The sequence below is a fragment of the Apium graveolens genome, chromosome 4 (genome assembly GCF_009905375.1).
Source record: "Apium graveolens cultivar Ventura chromosome 4, ASM990537v1, whole genome shotgun sequence".
Taxonomy (NCBI): domain Eukaryota; kingdom Viridiplantae; phylum Streptophyta; class Magnoliopsida; order Apiales; family Apiaceae; genus Apium; species Apium graveolens.
Window position 1 is genome coordinate 150,573,905 of NC_133650.1, and position 18,819 is coordinate 150,592,723.

The 18,819-nt window shown below is 39.2% G+C and overlaps 1 non-coding gene across 1 annotated transcript; it reads right to left on the minus strand.

Annotated features, from left to right (window-relative positions):
• Positions 1 to 413: 413 nt before the first annotated feature.
• LOC141722448 (small nucleolar RNA R71) lies at positions 414 to 520 on the minus strand. Its single transcript, XR_012575466.1, has one exon. It is a non-coding gene; the product is annotated as a small nucleolar RNA R71 (small nucleolar RNA).
• Positions 521 to 18,819: the final 18,299 nt, after the last annotated feature.

An 18,819-nucleotide genomic window follows, 5' to 3' on the forward strand; every position in this document is an offset into this window, starting at 1 on the left:
AGCAGAAAGAGCCAGTAATCATGGGTGATCTTATTGTTCCGGCAGATCCAGCTCTTATGGACTTTTCTCGGCCTAAAATTGATGACATTCAGTCTAGCATCATGCACCCGGCTATTGAGGCCAATAACTTTGAAATCAAGTCGGGCACTATTCAGATGGTGCAGAATTCTGTTTCTTTTGGAGGTGCTGCGACTGAAGACCCCAACATGCACATAAGGAATTTTATCGAGATCTGTAGTACTTTCAAATATAATGGTGTGACTGATGAGGCTATCAAGCTGAGGCTTTTCCCATTCTCACTGAGGGATAAAGCTAAGGACTGGTTACATTCTGAACCAGCTGGGTCTATCACTACTTGGCAAGATCTTGCACAAAAGTTTCTGGTGAAGTTTTATCCAATGGCGAAGACTGCGGCTATGAGGAGTGCTCTTACTCAGTTTACGCAGCAACCTACAGAATCTATGTGCGAAGCTTGGGAGCGCAACAAGGAGATGTTGAGAAAGTGTCCACATCATGGAATGCCTGATTGGATGGTGATCACTGGTTTCTATAATGGTTTGGGGGCCCAATCTCGGCCCATGCTCGATGTAGCAGCTGGAGGCGCCTTATGGGACAAAAGCTATACGGAGGCTTATAATCTTATTGAGACTATGGCTGCAAATGAGCATCAAAACCTGACTCAAAGGATGATCCCTGGGAAGGTAGCAGGTATTTTGGAAGTTGATGCAGCTACAGCTATTGCAGCGCAGCTCCAAGCGCTATCTATGAAGGTCGATTCTCTAGCCACTTATGGAGTCAATCAGATAGCTATGGTCTGTGAGCTTTGTGCAGTTTCTCATGCTACGGATCAGCATTCTCTTGTTAATAAATCTGTTCAGTATGTGAACAATTATCAGCGACCGCAGCAGCCTGTACCAGCTACTTATCATCCTAACAACAGAAATCATCCAAATTTCAGCTGGAGTAATAATCAGAATGCTATTCAGCAACCATATCAGCAAGGCGTAAGTAAACAGTTCAATCCACCTGGATTCCAGCAACCACAACATTATGCTCAAAGGCAATCATATCCTCAACAAGGAGGTGCAGCTCCACCCTCTAGTGCTGATTTTGAGGAACTTAAGCTGTTATGCAAAAGTCAGGCGGTCTCTATCAAGACCTTGGAAAATCAAATCGGTCAAATAGCCAATGCAGTGCTTAATCGTCAACCTGACACACTTCCCAGTGAGACTGAAGTGCCAGGCAGGAAGGAAGCTAAAGAGCAAGTCAAGGCTATTACCTTAAGGTCTGGAAAAGTTGTTGATGCTGAAAAAGCAAAAGAAGGAGAAGCTGAAGTTGGTGATGAAGAAGCTAAGCAAAAGGAGAAAGCAGCGGAACCAAGGAAGACTACTATTGAACACACTCTGCCTGAGGGTAATACAGGGGAGAAACAGCTCTATCCTCCACCACCTTTCCCTAAGAGATTGCAACAACAAAAGCTGGATAAGCAGTTCGGTAAGTTTCTGGAGGTGTTCAAGAAACTTCACATCAACATACCTTTCGCTGAGGCTCTGGAGCAAATGCCTAGTTATGCGAAATTTATGAAGATTATTCTTTCAAGGAAGGTGAAACTGGATGATCTTGAGACCGTTGCTTTAACGGAAGAATGCAGTGCTGTGCTGCAACAAAAGTTACCTCCAAAGCTTAAAGATCCAGGTAGCTTCACCATTCCTTGCACCATTGGCAAGTTGTCTTTTGACAAGTGCCTCTATGATTTGGGAGCAAGTATCAATCTGATGCCGTTGTCGATCTTCAAAAAGTTGAATTTACCTGATCCAAAACCCACCTACATGTCTCTACAATTGGCTGATCGGTCTATCACATACCCACGACGCATAATGGAGGATGTGGTAGTAAAGGTAGATAAGCTCTTCTTTCCTGCAGACTTTGTTATTCTGGATTTCGAGGAAGATAAGAAGATTCCCATAATCTTGGGGAGACCTTTCTTGGCTACAGGCTGTACCTTGATAGATGTGCAGAAAGGTGAACTTACTATGAGGGTGCAGGATCAGGATGTGACATTCAATGTATTCAAAGCAATGAAATTCCCTACAGAAGATGATGAGTGCTTAAAAGTGGATTTGATTGATTCTGCGGTTACTTCAGAACTTGATCATATGTTAATGTCTGATGCATTAGAGAAGGCCTTAGTGGGGGATTTTGATAGTGATGATGAGGATGGCAACGAGCAATTACAATATCTAAATGCTTATCCATGGAGGCGAAAGTTAGACATGCCATTTGAATCTCTTGGTACTTTTGACCTCAAAAATGCTGAAGGAAAGCTCAAACCATCTATTGAGGAAGCACCTATCTTGGAGCTTAAACCATTTCCTGAACACTTGAGGTATGCTTTTTTAGGTGATGCATCTACTTTACCTGTTATTATTACATCTGACCTTTCAGGTAGTGAGGAGGACAAGCTCTTAAGGATCTTAAGAGAATTCAAATCGGCTATCGGATGGACTATAGCAGACATCAAGGGAATCAGCCCTTCATATTGCATGCATAAAATTCTGCTAGAGGAGGGTAGTAAGCCTATTGTTGAGCAACAATGCAGACTTAATCCTATCATGAAAGAAGTGGTGAAGAAAGAAATTCTGAAGTGGATGGATGCAGGAATCATTTATCCTATTTCTGACAGTTCTTGGGTGAGCCCCGTGCAATGTGTACCTAAGAAAGGAGGTATTAATGTGGTAGCAAATGAGAAGAACGAGCTCATCCCCACTCGAACAATCACAGGATGGAGGGTATGCATGGACTACAGAAAGTTGAACAAGACCATGAGGAATGATCACTTCCCTCTTTCTTTTATTGATCAGATGCTTGACAGGTTGGCCGGTCATGAGTATTATTGTCTTCTGGATGGTTATTCGGGGTATAATCAGATTTGTATTGCACCAGACGATCAAGAAAAGACTACCTTCACTTGTCCATTTGGCACGTTTGCTTTTCGCAGAGTTTCATTTGGCTTATGTGGCGCACCGACCACTTTTCAGAGATGTATGATGGCTATATTCTCTGATATGATTGGAAATACTGTCGAGGTGTTCATGGAGGACTTCTCCGTCTTTGGACATTCGTATGATGAATGTTTGAGTAATCTTCGTGCAGTACTCAAAAGGTGTCTGGAAACTAATTTGGTGCTCAATTGGGAAAAATGTCACTTTATGGTGCGTGAAGGCATTATTCTTGGGCATAAGGTCTCTAGAAAGGGTCTCGAGGTGGACAAAGCCAAGGTGGGAGTCATTGAAAATCTTCCACCACCTGTTTCTGTGAAAGGAATCCGTAGTTTTCTTGGTCATGTGGGTTTTTATCGGTGTTTCATCAAAGACTTTTCAAAAATATCTAAGCCGTTGTGCAAATTGCTTGAGAAGGATGTGCCTTTCAAATTTGATGATGAATGCTTGATGGCATTCAAGACTCGCAAGAAGATTTTGATAACTGCACCAGTTATTACAGCACCTGATTGGACAGAGCCTTTTGAGATGATGTGTGATGCAAGTGATTATGCGGTGGGCAGAATTCTTGGGCAGCGCAAGAATAATCTCTTTCATGTGATCTACTATGCTAGCAAGACCTTAAATGGGGCTCAAATGAACTACACCACTATTGAGAAGGAGCTCTTGGCTATAGTCTTTGGTTTCGAAAAAATTCGATCTTATTTGCTTGGGACAAAGGTGACAGTGTTCACTGATCATGCGGCCATTCACTATTTGGTTTCCAAGAAGGATTCGAAGCTAGACTCATTCGTTGGGTGCTCTTGCTACATGAATTTGAGTTAGAGATCAAGGATCGAAAAGGTACTGAGAATCAAGTAGTTGACCATCTCTCTAGATTGGAGAATCCCGAGTCTACTTCACATGATAAAATATTGATCAATGAATCTTTTCCGGACGAGCAGTTGTTCGCAGTTCAGGAGGAAGAGCCATGGTTCGTAGATATTGTGAATTATCTTGTCAGCAATATAATGCCTCCTAATTTGAATACAGCTCAAAAGAAGAAGTTTCTCCATGAGGTGAAGTGGTATATGTGGGATGAACCGTATTTGTTTAGACATGGAGCTGACCAGATCATCAGGAGATGTATCCCATTCTGTGAGACGGAGGGGATATTACGAGATTGCCACTCCACAATTTATGGTGGACATTATGGTGGTGAGAAGACGATAGCTCGTATTCTACAAACAGGTTTTTTTGGACTACTTTATTTAAGGATTCTCATCAGTTCATTTTAAGGTGTGATCATTGCCAAAGAGTGGGAAATCTTACGAGAAAGGATGAGATGCCGTTAAATGTGATGCTTGAAGTCGAGGTCTTTGATGTTTGTGGAATCGATTTCATGAGGCCATTTGTCTCGTCTTGCAATAATCAGTACATCTTGCTGGCAGTCGATTATGTCTCAAAATGGGTAGAAGTCAAAGCTCTGCCAACGAATGATGCAAAGGTAGTGTTGAATTTTCTTCATAAACAGATTTTCACAAGGTTTGGAATGCCACGAGTAATCATAAGTGAAGAAGGGTCGCATTTCTGCAACCGTAAGTTCACTTCTATGATGCAGCGCTACAATGTGAATCATCGTGTTGCTACTGCCTATCATCCGCAAACGAATGGTCAAGCAAAAATGTCTAATAGAGAGATCAAGCGCATTTTAGAGAAGGTTGTTTTTCCGTCAAGGAAGGATTGGTCTTTAAAGCTCGATGAAGCTGTGTGGGCTTACAGAACAGCATATAAGACTCCACTTGGGATGTCCCCATTTCAACTTGTGTATCGTAAGGGATGTCATTTACCTGCGGAGCTTGAGCATAAGGCCTATTGGGCATTGAAGAGGTTGAACGTGGATCTAGATGCAGCTGGAAAGAAGCGAATGCTTCAGCTAAATGAACTGGATGAATTTCGACTCCAAGCGTATGAGAACAACAAAATGTACAAGGAAAAAGTGGAAAGGTGGCACGACAGGAAGCTATATCCTAAGTCATTTATGCCGGGGCAGCAAGTTCTTTTATTTAACTCTCGTCTCCGACTTTTTCCCGGGAAGTTGAAATCAAGGTGGTCTGGACCTTTTATTGTCAAAACTGTGTTTCCACATGGAGCGGTGGATATTTTTGAGAATAATCCGGACCAAGCATTCAAGGTTAATGGTCAGCATTTGAAGCATTACTATGGGGATATGGCAAACCGGGAAGTGGTTAGTGCCGTTTTGTTGTCAACTTGATTAAGGTACACTATGTCAAGCTAATGACGAAAAAGAAGCGCTTCTTGGGAGGCAACCCATGATTTGTTGTTAAAGGAACCCTAAGAAGTTAGTAACATATCCAAAACCACAAAAAAATCTGAAAAATAGGGCAAAGGAAATTTTTTTCCAGAAGACCCCTGAGCGCCCGCTCAGCTCTGCTGAGCGATCGCTCAGGGGCCGACTGGCAGAATTTTTTTTAAGCTTTGTAAAAATCCAAAAAATCTGAAAAATAAAAAAAACAAAAGACAGCCCCATTACCCACGACCTATTTCCGCATTATCCCATGTTTTTAACCCTCAAACCCACTCCTAATCAAATTTTACCCTAATCTATACCCTATATATACATATACCTATTCCATATACTCCCCATACACTTTCAAACCTTAAACTCTCTCCCATATTTAAAAACACAAATCTTAAACACTTTTTCTCAGTTTCGATGGCACCCAAGAGATCCAGGACTATTGATAGCAGCAGCACTGTCCCTACTACTGATTCTTCGAGGGGTACTGCTGGAAGGCCTCGGTTGTTTGATAGGGCTGCTGATGAGGAGTATACGAGGCTTCTGGGTAAGCCGATTTTGAAGGAGAGGGGGTTCTTACCATCGGGGAGGGATGGTGAGTTGTTGCCTATGATTGCTGAGAAGGGTTGGATTGCTTTCTGTGAGTCTCTTGAAGCAGTTTCGATGAGCGTTATTCGTGAGTTATATGCGAACGCGAAAGCTAAAAAGAATGGGTATTCTATTGTGAGGGGGATGACAGTGGATTATCACCCTGCGGCGATTCGCCGTGTGATTGGGAAGCGACAGAGGAAGCCCAAGGAGGAGAATTGGAATGAGAAGACTGCTGAGGATTTTGACTTGGATTTAATTTGTGCTACTCTCTGTATGCCGGGCACAGTTTGGACTTTCAAGACTGGGACTAACGAGTATTGCCATTTTCCGATGATTGCGATGAATAGGTATGCCCATGCATGGAATGCTTTTATTTGCGCTAATATTCTGCCTACTTCACATGTACATGAGGTCACAGTTGAGAGAGCACAGTTGTTATGGGGAATTTTAAATGAGGAGTACTATGTGGACCTTGGTGAGTTCATCTACCAAGGAATTCTGAAGTTTTTGAGGGGAGCTAAGCACATGAACATCCCTTATGCATCCACGCTTACAAAGCTTTGCCGAGCAGTGGGAGTTCAGTGGCCGTCTCATGAGCAGTTGCAGTTGCCAGCCGCTCCTATTTACTCCGGGACTCTGCATGCGATGCAGGAGTGGACTGGTGGATAGCCCGAGGAGCATGGGCGGGGTTATCATCTTCCAGGAGGGCGTCCAGCTCGAGGTGCTACCATGGCGAGGCCAAGGCGAGATGAGGCTGGTTCTTCTAGAGCTCAGGAGGGTGCTGGGATGGCTGATGCCCAGTATAGGAGGCTGTCAAGGAGGATGGATGCTATGTACGAGACGCAGAGCAGGTTTGCTCAGGAGCTCACCCTTGCGCTTGGGACTGCTTTTAGAGGCCTTGGAGCTAACATCCAGTGGCCAGTTTTTGGTGAGGACTCTGCATATCCGCCTCCTGATACTCTACCCTCTGAGGGTAATGATGATGATGATCTCTTCGAGTAGGTATACCCTGTTTTCCTTTCTACTACCTTCACTGGGGATAGTGAAGATTTTAAGTTTGGGCGTGGTAGTTAAGGAATATTTTGTGTGTGTCATATAGTTGCATATTCATGATAATTTAGCTCAGATAATTGCATATTTTTGCCATATAGTTTTTTTTATTATGATTTTTATTTTTATATATAGCTTTATTTATCGTGTCATGTAGCTCATGCATATACCATGATCTCTTTTGCGTTGATTTACCAATTGATTTGTGATGTTGATGCGACTGTAGTGATAGCGGTAAAGTGATGTTAAGTCGTGTAGGTTGACATGCATGCTAGAAACACTTGTAATTTAACTAAGTCTTAGAGAATGCTTAAGGACTAGATTGTTGTTATGGTTTGATGGTTTTCGAGGTTAATCTATTGGTTATGCTTATAATTTATAATAGGTCCTTACTGATAGAAGGCATGAAAAGAAAAAAATGGAGTGAAAAAGTGGAATTCATTGCTAATTGTGGCTAGCCGTCAAATGGCTAGTAGCCGGCTCGTATTTTTATGCGAGTAGTCTAGGGTTGAGCAAGATGGAGCGAAACGCACTTGTTCAGAAATTTGAAAAAAAAGAAAAGAAAAAAAAAGAAAAAGAAGAAAAGAAAAAAAATAGAGAGTTAATGCATAATTGATCACGAGTGGGCTCTTTGGTATTCGAGTTATTAAGTTCTTAGGGGACTTTGTGCCTAGTGACCTAAGGCTTTTATAGTCTGGGATCCGCTAACCTAACACTCGCTATATGGATACCATTGCATAAGTCTTTTGGGGACCTCACTCATTGCACGGTCAAATAAGCATTTGTTGTTATGAATAAAAAGCATGATTTCAGAAGTCTTGAAGTGTTATAAGTCATTTTATGCCTAGAATTTTATTCTTCGTATAATCATGTGATTACCTTGAGGATAGTCGAGTTATAGTAATTGATCTAGTTTCAAGGCATATCTGTTAAGCATCTGCACACACCACGTTTCTGGCTGTATGTTAGTTTGCATGGTTTGATTGATCTTTATTCGCCTAATTGCATTTGTGAGATGTCGTAAGTTGGTTGGTTTGGTCGTAGTAAGGGGGATCGCTGCATTTCATATAGATTCCATTCATGCATGTTTTTTTTTGAGTCTGTGACGCTTGAGGACAAGCATCGATTTAAGTTTGGGGGTGTGATAAGTGGCATTTTATACCACTTAGAACATCTTATAATGGCTTGAATTGGTGTCTTGAAATCAATTATTTTGTGTATTTGATGCGTTTTTCTAGTGTTTGTGCATTTCAGAGTATTAATTGCATTTCAGGAGAGATTTCATCAATAATAAGCCTTGGCATGTGTTTGGCAATGCAAGCGGGAAGATAGGAGCAGATTGCAGCGAAGAAACGGGAGAAAAACAGAGCAGTTTCCAGTAAGGAGCTGAGCACCCGCTCAGCTCTGCTGAGCGCCCGCTCAGGAATGCTGAGCGCCCGCTCAGGAATGCTGAGCGGCCGCTCTGGGATGGAAAATTAGAATAATTATTTTGGACTCCTAGTTCTGTTTAACTTCCAACTTCTGAGTTAGATGGGTATTATGGGACTCCTATATAAGTAGTTTTCAAAGACGTTTCACAAAGGTTGGATCATAGTGTTAATCGAAGAGCGAGGAGATAAGGAAGAAGACCGTTTTAGCACACCGCAACGAAGAGGAAGCATATTTTCTTGTGATTCTTTATTTTCATTGTAACGTTGGATGCTAGTTTTCTTTACTTTGAACCTATTTACTCTTGTGACGTACTCTGGTTTAATATAAGTAGTTTTAATTATTATTCTTGTGTGTTATTATCATGTTTTTATATGAACCCATGATGATGATGAGTGCTATCATGGGCTAATCGTGATCATGGGGTCGTAACGGATTTACTATGGAATTCTTTAGTTAGTTGTTTAATACCTTAGTGTGTGATGATTGTATGATATCTAGTATTGGTTGTGCTTATTCGTCTTATGTGCGTCACGAACATATAAGATAGGGTGTTAATCTCTTGTGAAGCGACGGTTGTTAGGTCACACACACTATAGAGGGGGTAAATACAGTGTAAAGTACAATCAAATCGAACTTTAATATCTCAAGTAACAGAAAACAAACTTTATTGAAACAATAAACTCTGTTACAATATGGAACTGTTACCTCTCAGTGATGAACAAATATCACGAGAGCTGCTAGAGTTACAATGAATAATCTTCTCGAATATAATAACACTTATAGTGTAAACCCTATGTCTGTGTTTATATACTACACAGTTACAAGATAATCGCTAATTGATATGGAATATAATTCTGCTTCCTAAAATATATCAATCAGATATCATTTCTTCCAAGTATTCTATTTTTCATAGAATTCCTTCGTCATGCATCTCTTCTTATGTTTATCTCGATCTTCTTTATTTTAATCAGCTACTGTCCTTATCTGAATGTACTTCAGCAGTTAAGTTCTGATATCCATCTTCTGATGATTATCTCCTGATAATATAAGTACTGATATCCTTAAGTCCTGACTTCCAGTAAGTACTGATTTATCCTGTTTAAGTAAGATCTGAAAACTAAACATAAATCATATTAGCCATGACATTATTAAATATATCTAACAATCTCCACCAACTTGTAAATTAGCATAATATACAAGTTTAACAGATATTTGATGATGTCAAAAACATTAAGTACAAATGCATGAAAATTATACTAGATAACTACAACTTACAGTCCTTAAAGCTTTACCAACATTTAACTTCTGATAACAGCTTCAATCTGTACAAATATCAGAATTTAATCAGTTTTAGATCTTGACTTGGCTTCATCTTCTGATCTCTCTGATGTCAGGAGTTGTTCTGAGATAGTTCTTCAACAAACATTTCTCAGCATATCTAAGTTCATCAATCATCCTCCTTTTAGCATCTTTAAGCTCTGCATTATCTTCACCAATTTGAAAGATTGCAGCCCTGAGATCATTAATTTTTGCTTTTCTTATATCCTGATCCAGTCTGATCAAATAAGCTTTATCAGACTCAAGATTGAATTCCACAGCCCTGTAACCCAGAAAGGTAGTTATAATTTTAGCAGTATTGGGCTTCATTTCAACTATATCACCCTTGTGATCTCTGTACTTTGGAATATAGGTGCTGTCATACTTAACAGAATAAAGCCTTTTCTATCTCTGAATCTGATCCTTCAAATAGTTTGCAGCACTTCCTGTCAATCTGTCATCCACTTGAAGTAAGAATAGTACATGATCCAATTCTTCAAAATACTTAAATGGAATGACATTTTGCCTTATATGATAAACCCTACCATCTGTCATGAAGTATAACAAGATGTGTTCTTTCAAGTATGTATGATAAACCATTTGTACAGATTCCAGTTGATTCAACCTCTCAGGAGTTGCTCCAATACCTGGTTCACTCAAGGAAGTTGGATCATTGGTAATGTTCTGTATTCTTCTTTCATCAGCACTTTCCAATCCAGTTTTATCTCTTTCTTCCTTTCCAGTAACTACTCTTGCTTTAAAACCACTTACAGCAGTCTTCAAAGGTTGAGTCTGTTTTGCTGTAGTGAATCCTGGTAGGAGTGTCTTTGGTCTAACTTCTGATATCAAGTTAACTTGAGCTATGTCAGAGGTTACTTACTTCTTTGGAATATCAGAACTTACTGTCTCTTGACTCTGAACAACTTGAGCCATGTCAGAGGTTGTTTTAAGAACTTTTCTTGAAGTCAGAGCAAGATCATCCTTTTCATCAGTGATTTCTTCATTCTCAGGAGGCACATAAACCTTGATAGGTTCACCAACCTTTTCTTTACCCTTGGATCTTGGATCTATCTGCGGTTGTGATTTAGCCAATGTTGCTTCAGTATTTGTCCTTTCTTTTATCACAATGCCTTTGATTTTTGAAGTGTCTTTTTACCAGAAGCTTCAGATTTATATATGACTTTTTCTGATTTAAGTCTGGCTTCTTCTTCCATTAAACTCTCCAGGTCCATTCCTGGATTTTCCTGAAGAAATAACTGTCTTGACATTTCTTCATCAAGATCTAAAAGTTCATCAGAACTTATCCTTTTACCAGTAGCAGAACTAATTCTTTTCCCAGTATCAGAACTTGTCCTGTAAATTGTGATTTCAGCTTTTCTTGATGAGAAACCTCTACCTTGACTATGATCTCTACCCATTCCAGAGTTTCCTTGATCATCCTTTTCATCATGCTTCCCTTTCAGTGTCTTGCCAGTCTTGCATTTGGACTTAATTACTTTCTCCCCCTTTTTGGCATCAGCAGGTAGTAGGAGAGACAAGCAATTCCACTGAGGCTTGGATTTCAGTAAGTTGAGATTGCTGAGAAGCTTGATTTTTCGGAATATCATCAATCTGAGCTTGTTGTTTCTCTTGAGTCTTCTCAATATAAGCAATCTTGTCAAAGGTAGGTTGGAATAACTTTTTCTTGTCAATTTTCTGAATTTGGTCCTGTTTGATGAATTCTTCCTGAATCTTGTGTAGCTCTGCATGAGTAGTTGAATGGAGACCTTGTAAATGTTTAGTACTCAATGCAGTGACTCTAAGCTGGATTTTGAAATCATCAGAATTTAACATTTCATCAGCTTTTGTCAAGTGCTCAGCAAGATGCTTTGCATTTGGAACACAGGAAACTGAGTTCCATTCCTTAGTCCACTCCTGTCCTGCAGGAGTTTCACTCCAAGGCACTGGTGTTTCTCTGGTAACAAACTTCTTAACAAGTTCATATTTAAGAATAGTTTGTTGAGGAGCATGTCCTGAAGGACCTGCTTTATCAGCATCTGTATTTGGAGTAGCATCACCAGTATCTCCAGTATTTGCAGCATCGGAACTTACAGAATCAGTATCTTCTGATAAAACAACAGTGTGAGTAGCAATGGAGGCTTCAGCATCCTCTAAGTGCTGATCTGGTTCTAAGTTCTGATCAACAGCCATATCCTGATGCTCACCTATATTCTGATCATCAGCATCTAGATGCAGAGAAGGTGTAGGAGAGAAGTCTGGATTTTGAGCAGCATCAGTAACAGGTGTTGTTGATGGATTAGTTGCTGTTGGAGCTTCTAAAAGAATTACTTCAGGCACAACCAAGGTCTGGATATCAATATCAGCACTTGTGCCTGTATTAACAGGAGATACAGACTTTTGAACAGGAGACACAGATGGTGTGTTTGCCTGTTCAGGAACAGCGTCCTGAGTTGGAGTTGATGGAGAAGTAGTGACTTTAGCAAATTCCTGTTCTTGTGAGATCAGAGATTCCTGATCTCCTTCCTTAGCTGCTGCTTCTTCATCATCTGAAACTGGCCTTTTTGCCCTCTGTTTCTTGTATCTCTTTGTAGATATGGATTCCTTGGGAGTGTCAGGAACAGTCATTCTTCTAAGCCTCTTGAGAAGCCTAGATCCCCCAATTCCAGAATCCTTCTGAGAAGTCACTTTCTCAGCTTCTTCGACAACAGGTTCTGATGTAGAAACCTGTTCCTCACTGTCAAACTCATCTCTCAAAGCAATCCTCCTTCTCTTTTGAGGTGTTTGAGGAACAGTCTTTATCCTCTTAGGCTTGGAAGATGAAGGCTTCACAGTAGGTGCTGAGGATGAGGGTTGAACTGTCTGTGAAGTGGAGAGATAGGATTTGATATATTGCCTGAGGGTTGGTTGAGTAGTATGAGTGGTATGTTCTGATGGTTGTTGTGATGTTTGGGAGGTGGTGTTTGGTTGAACATCAGGATAAACAGATCTATAGGAATCAGGATCAGCATTTACTAAGATCTGTTTTACAGACTGAGGAATCTGTAAAGGTCTAACCACTGGTTTCTTAGTGTCAGCATTTACCAGGTCATTAAAGTAACGTTTTGCAACTTTGAAAGGTGGAGTTAAGGTACTGGTTAGTCGAGGTTCATCAGTACAAAAAGTATATATAAGTTGACAGAATCTAGCAAAGTAAACAACATTCCTATCCTCTGTCATCCTATCCCCAATAAAACCTATTATAGCAGTTGCAAAATCAAAATGAGTTTGGTTTATAATGGCATACCCGATGTGCTGACTCATTATGGGGATGGCATCAAAATTCGAACACTTATTCCCAAAAGCTTTAGTGATGCAGTCGAAGAAGAAACTCCATTCCCTTCTGATATGAGCCCGTTTCAACTGCCCAAGCTTTGCCAAACTCTGTTCATACCCCAAACTGGCCATTAACTCCTGAAGAGCTGATTCCTCTGGAATTGAAAAAGTACATCCTTCTGGGAGATGTAGAGCCTTGCGTATTGTACCAGGAGTGACTGCATATGGAGAATCACCCACTTCGAAAACAATACTAGGAGTACCATGTTGACCACCATTATCAAAGTATCCAGTTCTCCAAAGTGTCAGAACTTGTTGGCTTGAGAATACTGAAGGTTGGGTCAATGCATACCCGATTTCACTGTGTGCAAGAAGATCTTGCACAAAATGTAATTCAGACGGAGCTTCAGCATTATCAAGAACTGCAGCATAGTTGTTTGGAACAAATTTAGCTCCATCAATGATTAAATCCTTAGGTGCCATGAAATTAATCGAGATGTATAAGTGCCTGTTAGGTGTTTGATAGAATGTCTATATGAAAAACCAACGTTAGAAGAAGAAAGAGAGTAAAAGCAAATAGAGAGAAAAAGTGTGAAAGGAAATAAAAGATTAAAAAAAATCCTCTCTCTGTCTTACTTATACTTTTTTAAAAAAATGTAACCGTTGGACACCTGTCAGACATGCAGTAAAAACGAATAGTTAATGAGCACGGGAAAACAGTAATCATTACTTACCCACTTGCAGTTTTTCAAGGAGAAACCGTTCCACTTACCAAGTTATTCCATTAATCAAGGTGAAATAGTTTTAATTCAAAATTGAAACTGTTCCCACTTATTTAATTATTTTGCACTGCAACATCAATATTCTGGAAAAAAAATTCGAGTGAAAATGACCATAATAAACCAGACGAACAAGTACTGATAAAATAAAATCAGAACTTAAGTTAAAGCAGAATTTATATGGTCATCAGAATATGAATATGTATCAGGATTTATCAATGCATTACAAAATATCTCAGAGACAATATCTTGAAACAAAAACAAATTTCATTAATATATCAAGAGAATACATTCATGAAATTTAAATTACATCAGAACTTGTACAAGATTTCCCTAAGCTGCTAAACCTAACGTCAACAGCCTTTGTCCTAGCTCAAGAAGCAGGGCAAGGCTGATGATGAAGAAAAACAGGATGAAGAAAATAAATCATTTCTTCTTCCTACTCTCGAAAAACAGAATAGCGAGTCGTATGATTCGCTCTTGCTGGCGGAGAGCTTCCAGCCTTTCCTCCTCCAATCACTTCAGATGGCGATGGTAGTCCATGTAGATTAACAGGAGGTGGGTGAGTACCTCCTGGGGAACGGAGTCCTATATCTCATCAGGAATGGCAGTAACGTGCCATTCCTGCTGCCAGTCGGCACATCTCAGCTCCATGTTAAATGTTTCGTAGTTCAAAAACATATTGTAATTGACCATGGTGTTTTTGATATAAAGATTATGAAGGTGAGTTTGTGATAAAAGATTTGATGGGAAGGTTGATGTGAAGTGGTTGCTTATATAGGCAAGAGAATGCCAGAAGATGCAAGGAAATTTAATGCTTACAGGTAGAATTAATTCCACCTCGTCTCCCCAGACTTGGAAAAAGAAAAACATTCATTGGAAAGAGAAAACATTGTTTAATGCGCACAAGAAGCAAGTAAAAGTTGACTTTTCATGTACGAGTACCACTATCCCTAACTATAGTGACTATTAATCTTCCACTTCAACATTTTCTGGTTTAAACTGAGACTGTTGTCAAATTTTATCCACAAATAAGTCAAGTAAAGAATCAGACTGTAATATCAGAACTTAGACTTATATCAGAACTTAACATTCATCAGAACATAATTTCTTAACTCGAAAAAGGAATGCCTATCTTAGTAAGTCCTCAAACAAATTCTGATTTATATTCTTCAGAACTTAATCATCAGAACATGCAATCAGAACTTGTCCTCAGAATTTGTGCAATGTGACCCAATGACTGTTCATCTAAAACAACATAGATCACCACAGTAATTTTCATCATTCATATGGAGTGGTTAGTGTGTGTATTAAGCTAAATATCAGACAAAGAGTAAAGTCTGATTCACTTCAGTACATCTTAGAAATAAGGCATAACTAAAACTTTGCTAAAGAGCTGTCATTATTCTGAAACCTACTGTTGAATGAGTTCATGCTTGAGTCCACCTCAACTATTTTGTGCTAATTTTATGCATCTTTTTAAATTCCATTTTACAGTGGCTTCTTAGTGTAAGTGAGTCACGACTGCTTATCAGAATTTATGCTATTATCAGAGTATTTCTCCAGTAATCATAGAGTGTGAAAAGTCACCAAGAAAATATTTTGCTTTTCTAATGCATATTTACTTAATACCAGCAATGCACTTGGGTCGTCCCTTTCATATTTTTACTCTAGATCTCAAAGGAGTACCTGATTTTAATCCATGATTATTTTCTTTTTCTTTTGATAAGAGAGGTTTACTAGCACTTAGTACATTCAACAGATTTACTAGCATCAGAACTTAACAGATGAGAAGTAATATTCTAGTTTGTGACTTAGTAATAAGATAGACCAAGTAAACTCAACTAAGCTCAATTATCAGAATTTGCTTGTGTCAATAGATTTCCACAGTAATAATTACTTCTTACATGGGATCCCTTGTTTATTGAAGAGTACTAGGTCAGCATCTAGCACAGTTATCCTTATAGGATTGAATAGTTACCTAAACAGACATATCACTATCAGAGTTTAGAAACATTGATCAGACAACAGTCAGTACTTAAAACACATTTTTCAAGTTAGCACAGAATACACAAAGAGATTAAATTCTGTAAATACTAATCATAAAGTCTGATGCATCAGAACAAAACTAAGCAGATTTAGAGAAAGAACCTGAAACCATTCCAAGTTCATTTACCAATTTTGTAAAAGTAGCTTCACATAATGGTTTTGTGAAGATATCTGCTAGTTGTTGATCTGTTGGAACAAAGTGCAATTCCACTGTACCTTCATCCACATGTTCCCTGATGAAGTGGTACCTGATGCTGATGTGCTTTGTCATAGAGTGCTGAACTGGAGTACCTGTAATAGCAATAGAACTTTGATTATCACAGTATAAGGATTTTGAAATATGTTAACCCATAATCCAGTAACTGATTCTTCATCCAAAGAATCTGTGCACAACAGCTTCCAGCAGCAATATATTCTGCTTCTGCAGTTGATGTGGAAATTGACTTTTGTTTCTTGCTAAACCAAGAAACCAACCTGCCTCCAAGAAATTGCCAGCTTCCACTTGTGCTTTTCCAGTCAATTTTGCAACCTGCAAAATCTGCATTTGGGTAACCTATTAGTTTAAAATCTGATTCTCTGGGATACCACAATCCCAGATCAGCTGTGCCTTTAAGATACTTGAAAATTCTTTTCACAGCTGTTAAGTGAGGTTCTCTTGGATCTGCTTGAAATCTTGCACAAAGACAGGTAGCATACATGATATCAGGTCTACTAGCAGTTAGATAGTGTAGAGAGCCAATCATACCTCTGTAATCAGTAATATCTACTGATTTACCAGTATCCTTATCCAGTTTTGTTGCAGTGGCCACGAGAGTGGATGCACTTGAACAATCTTGCATTCCAAATTTCTTCAGCAAGTTTCTGGTGTACTTAGTTTGACAAATAAAAGTGCCTTCTTCATTCTGCTTGACTTGAAGGCCCAGAAAATAGCTAAGTTCCCCCATGATATTCATCTGATACCTTGACTGCATCAGTTTAGCACACTTTTTGCAAAGTCTGTCATTTGTAGACCCAAAAATGATATCATCAACATAAATCTGGACTAGAAGTAAGTCCTTTCCATGGTTGAGGTAGAATAGTGTTTTGTCTATAGTTCCTCTGTTAAATCCACTTTCCAGAAGAAACTGAGCTAAAGTCTCATACCATGCTCTGGGAGCTTGCTTAAGTCCATAAAGTGCTTTATCAAGCCTGTAGACATAATCTGGATGTTTGGAATCTACAAAGCCTGGAGGTTGTTCAACATATACTTCCTCCTCTAATTCTCCATTTAGAAAAGCACTTTTCAAATCCATTTGAAAGACAGTAAACTTTTTATGAGCAGCATAAGCCAAAAATATCCTTATGGCTTCTAACCTAGAAACTGGTGCAAATGTTTCATCATAATTAATTCCCTCCTGTTGAGAATATCCTTTTGCAACCAGCCTTGCCTTATTCCTTGTAATTATGCCATCACTGTCAGTTTTGTTTCTGAATACCCACTTTGTACCAACAACAGATCTATTCTTTGGTCTTGGCACTAGGGTCCAGACTTTGTTTCTTTCAAATTCATTTAACTCTTCCTGCATTGCTTGCACCCAATCAGCATCTTGAAGAGCTTCTTCCACTTTCTTTGGCTCAGTCTGAGAGAGAAAATAATTGTAAAGACATTCGTTTGAAGTACCTGTTCTAGTTCTGACACCTGCATCAGGATTTCTAATTATCAAATCAGGTGTATGTGATTTAGTCCACTTCCTTGCAGATGGAAGGTTTTCTCTAGAACTGGATGCTCCCCCATGATCCATGCTGTCTTCATTTTCATTTTCTGATGCTCCCCCTGAAACTATGCTCTCTGAGTTGGATTCTTCAAAATTTAGATTTTCAGAACTATCAGAACTTGGCTTATCAGAACTTGACGAATCAGAACTTGAAGAGCCAGATGTATGTTCTGATGCTTCTTGAGATGTGGTAAGATCTTGAGTATGCTCCCCCTGCATAGGTGCATCTTCCTTTGGCGTACTCACCACAGTTTCAATAACATCAGAGTTTAATCCATCAGAGTTTACAGTATCAGGACTTAGACAGTCAGGATTTTCAGGATCAGAATTTGAGTCTTCATTTTCAAATCTCAGCTGATCATGATCAATAAAATCTTCAAGACCAGTAATCTTCTTGTCATCAAAAGAGACATTGATAGATTCCATGACCACTCTTGTTCTCAAATTATAGACTCTGAAGGCTTTTGTGGAAAGTGGATATCCAACAAAGATTCCTTCATCAGCTTTTAGATCAAATTTGGATAGCTGTTCAGGATGAGTCTTGAGAACAAAACACTTGCATCCAAATACATGAAAGTACTTCAGATTTGGCTTCTTTTTCTTCACCATCTCATATGGTGTTTTTCCTTGCTTGTTGATGAGTGTTGCATTTTGAGTAAAATAAGCAGTCTGCACAGCTTTAGCCCAGAAATAGGTTGGAAGCTTTGCTTCTTCAAGCATTGTACGTGCAGCTTCAATGAGAGTTCTATTCTTCCTTTCAACAACTCCATTTTGCTGTGGAGTTCTAGGAGCAGAAAATTCCTGCTTAATTCCATGGTTTTTGCAGAACTCTTCCATTATCAAATTCTTGAACTCAGTGCCATTATCACTTCTTATGGTTTTCACAGAATCTTTGACCAATTTATCCAGATGTTTGACATGATCAATCAAGATAAATGCAGTTTCACTTTTTGTGTGCAAGAAATACACCCATGTGTATCTGGTGAACTCATCCACTATGACCAACACATATTTCTTCTTTGCAATAGACATGACATTTACTGGACCAAATAAATCAACATGTAGAAGATGATAAGGCTCAAGAATTGATGATTCAGTCTTGCTCTTGAATGAAGATTTTCTTTGTTTGGCCTTCTGACAAGAATCACAAAGGCCATCAGGAGCAAATACTGACTTTGGCAGTCCTCTCACAAGATCTTTCTTGACTAGTTCATTTATATTGTTGAAATTTAAATGAG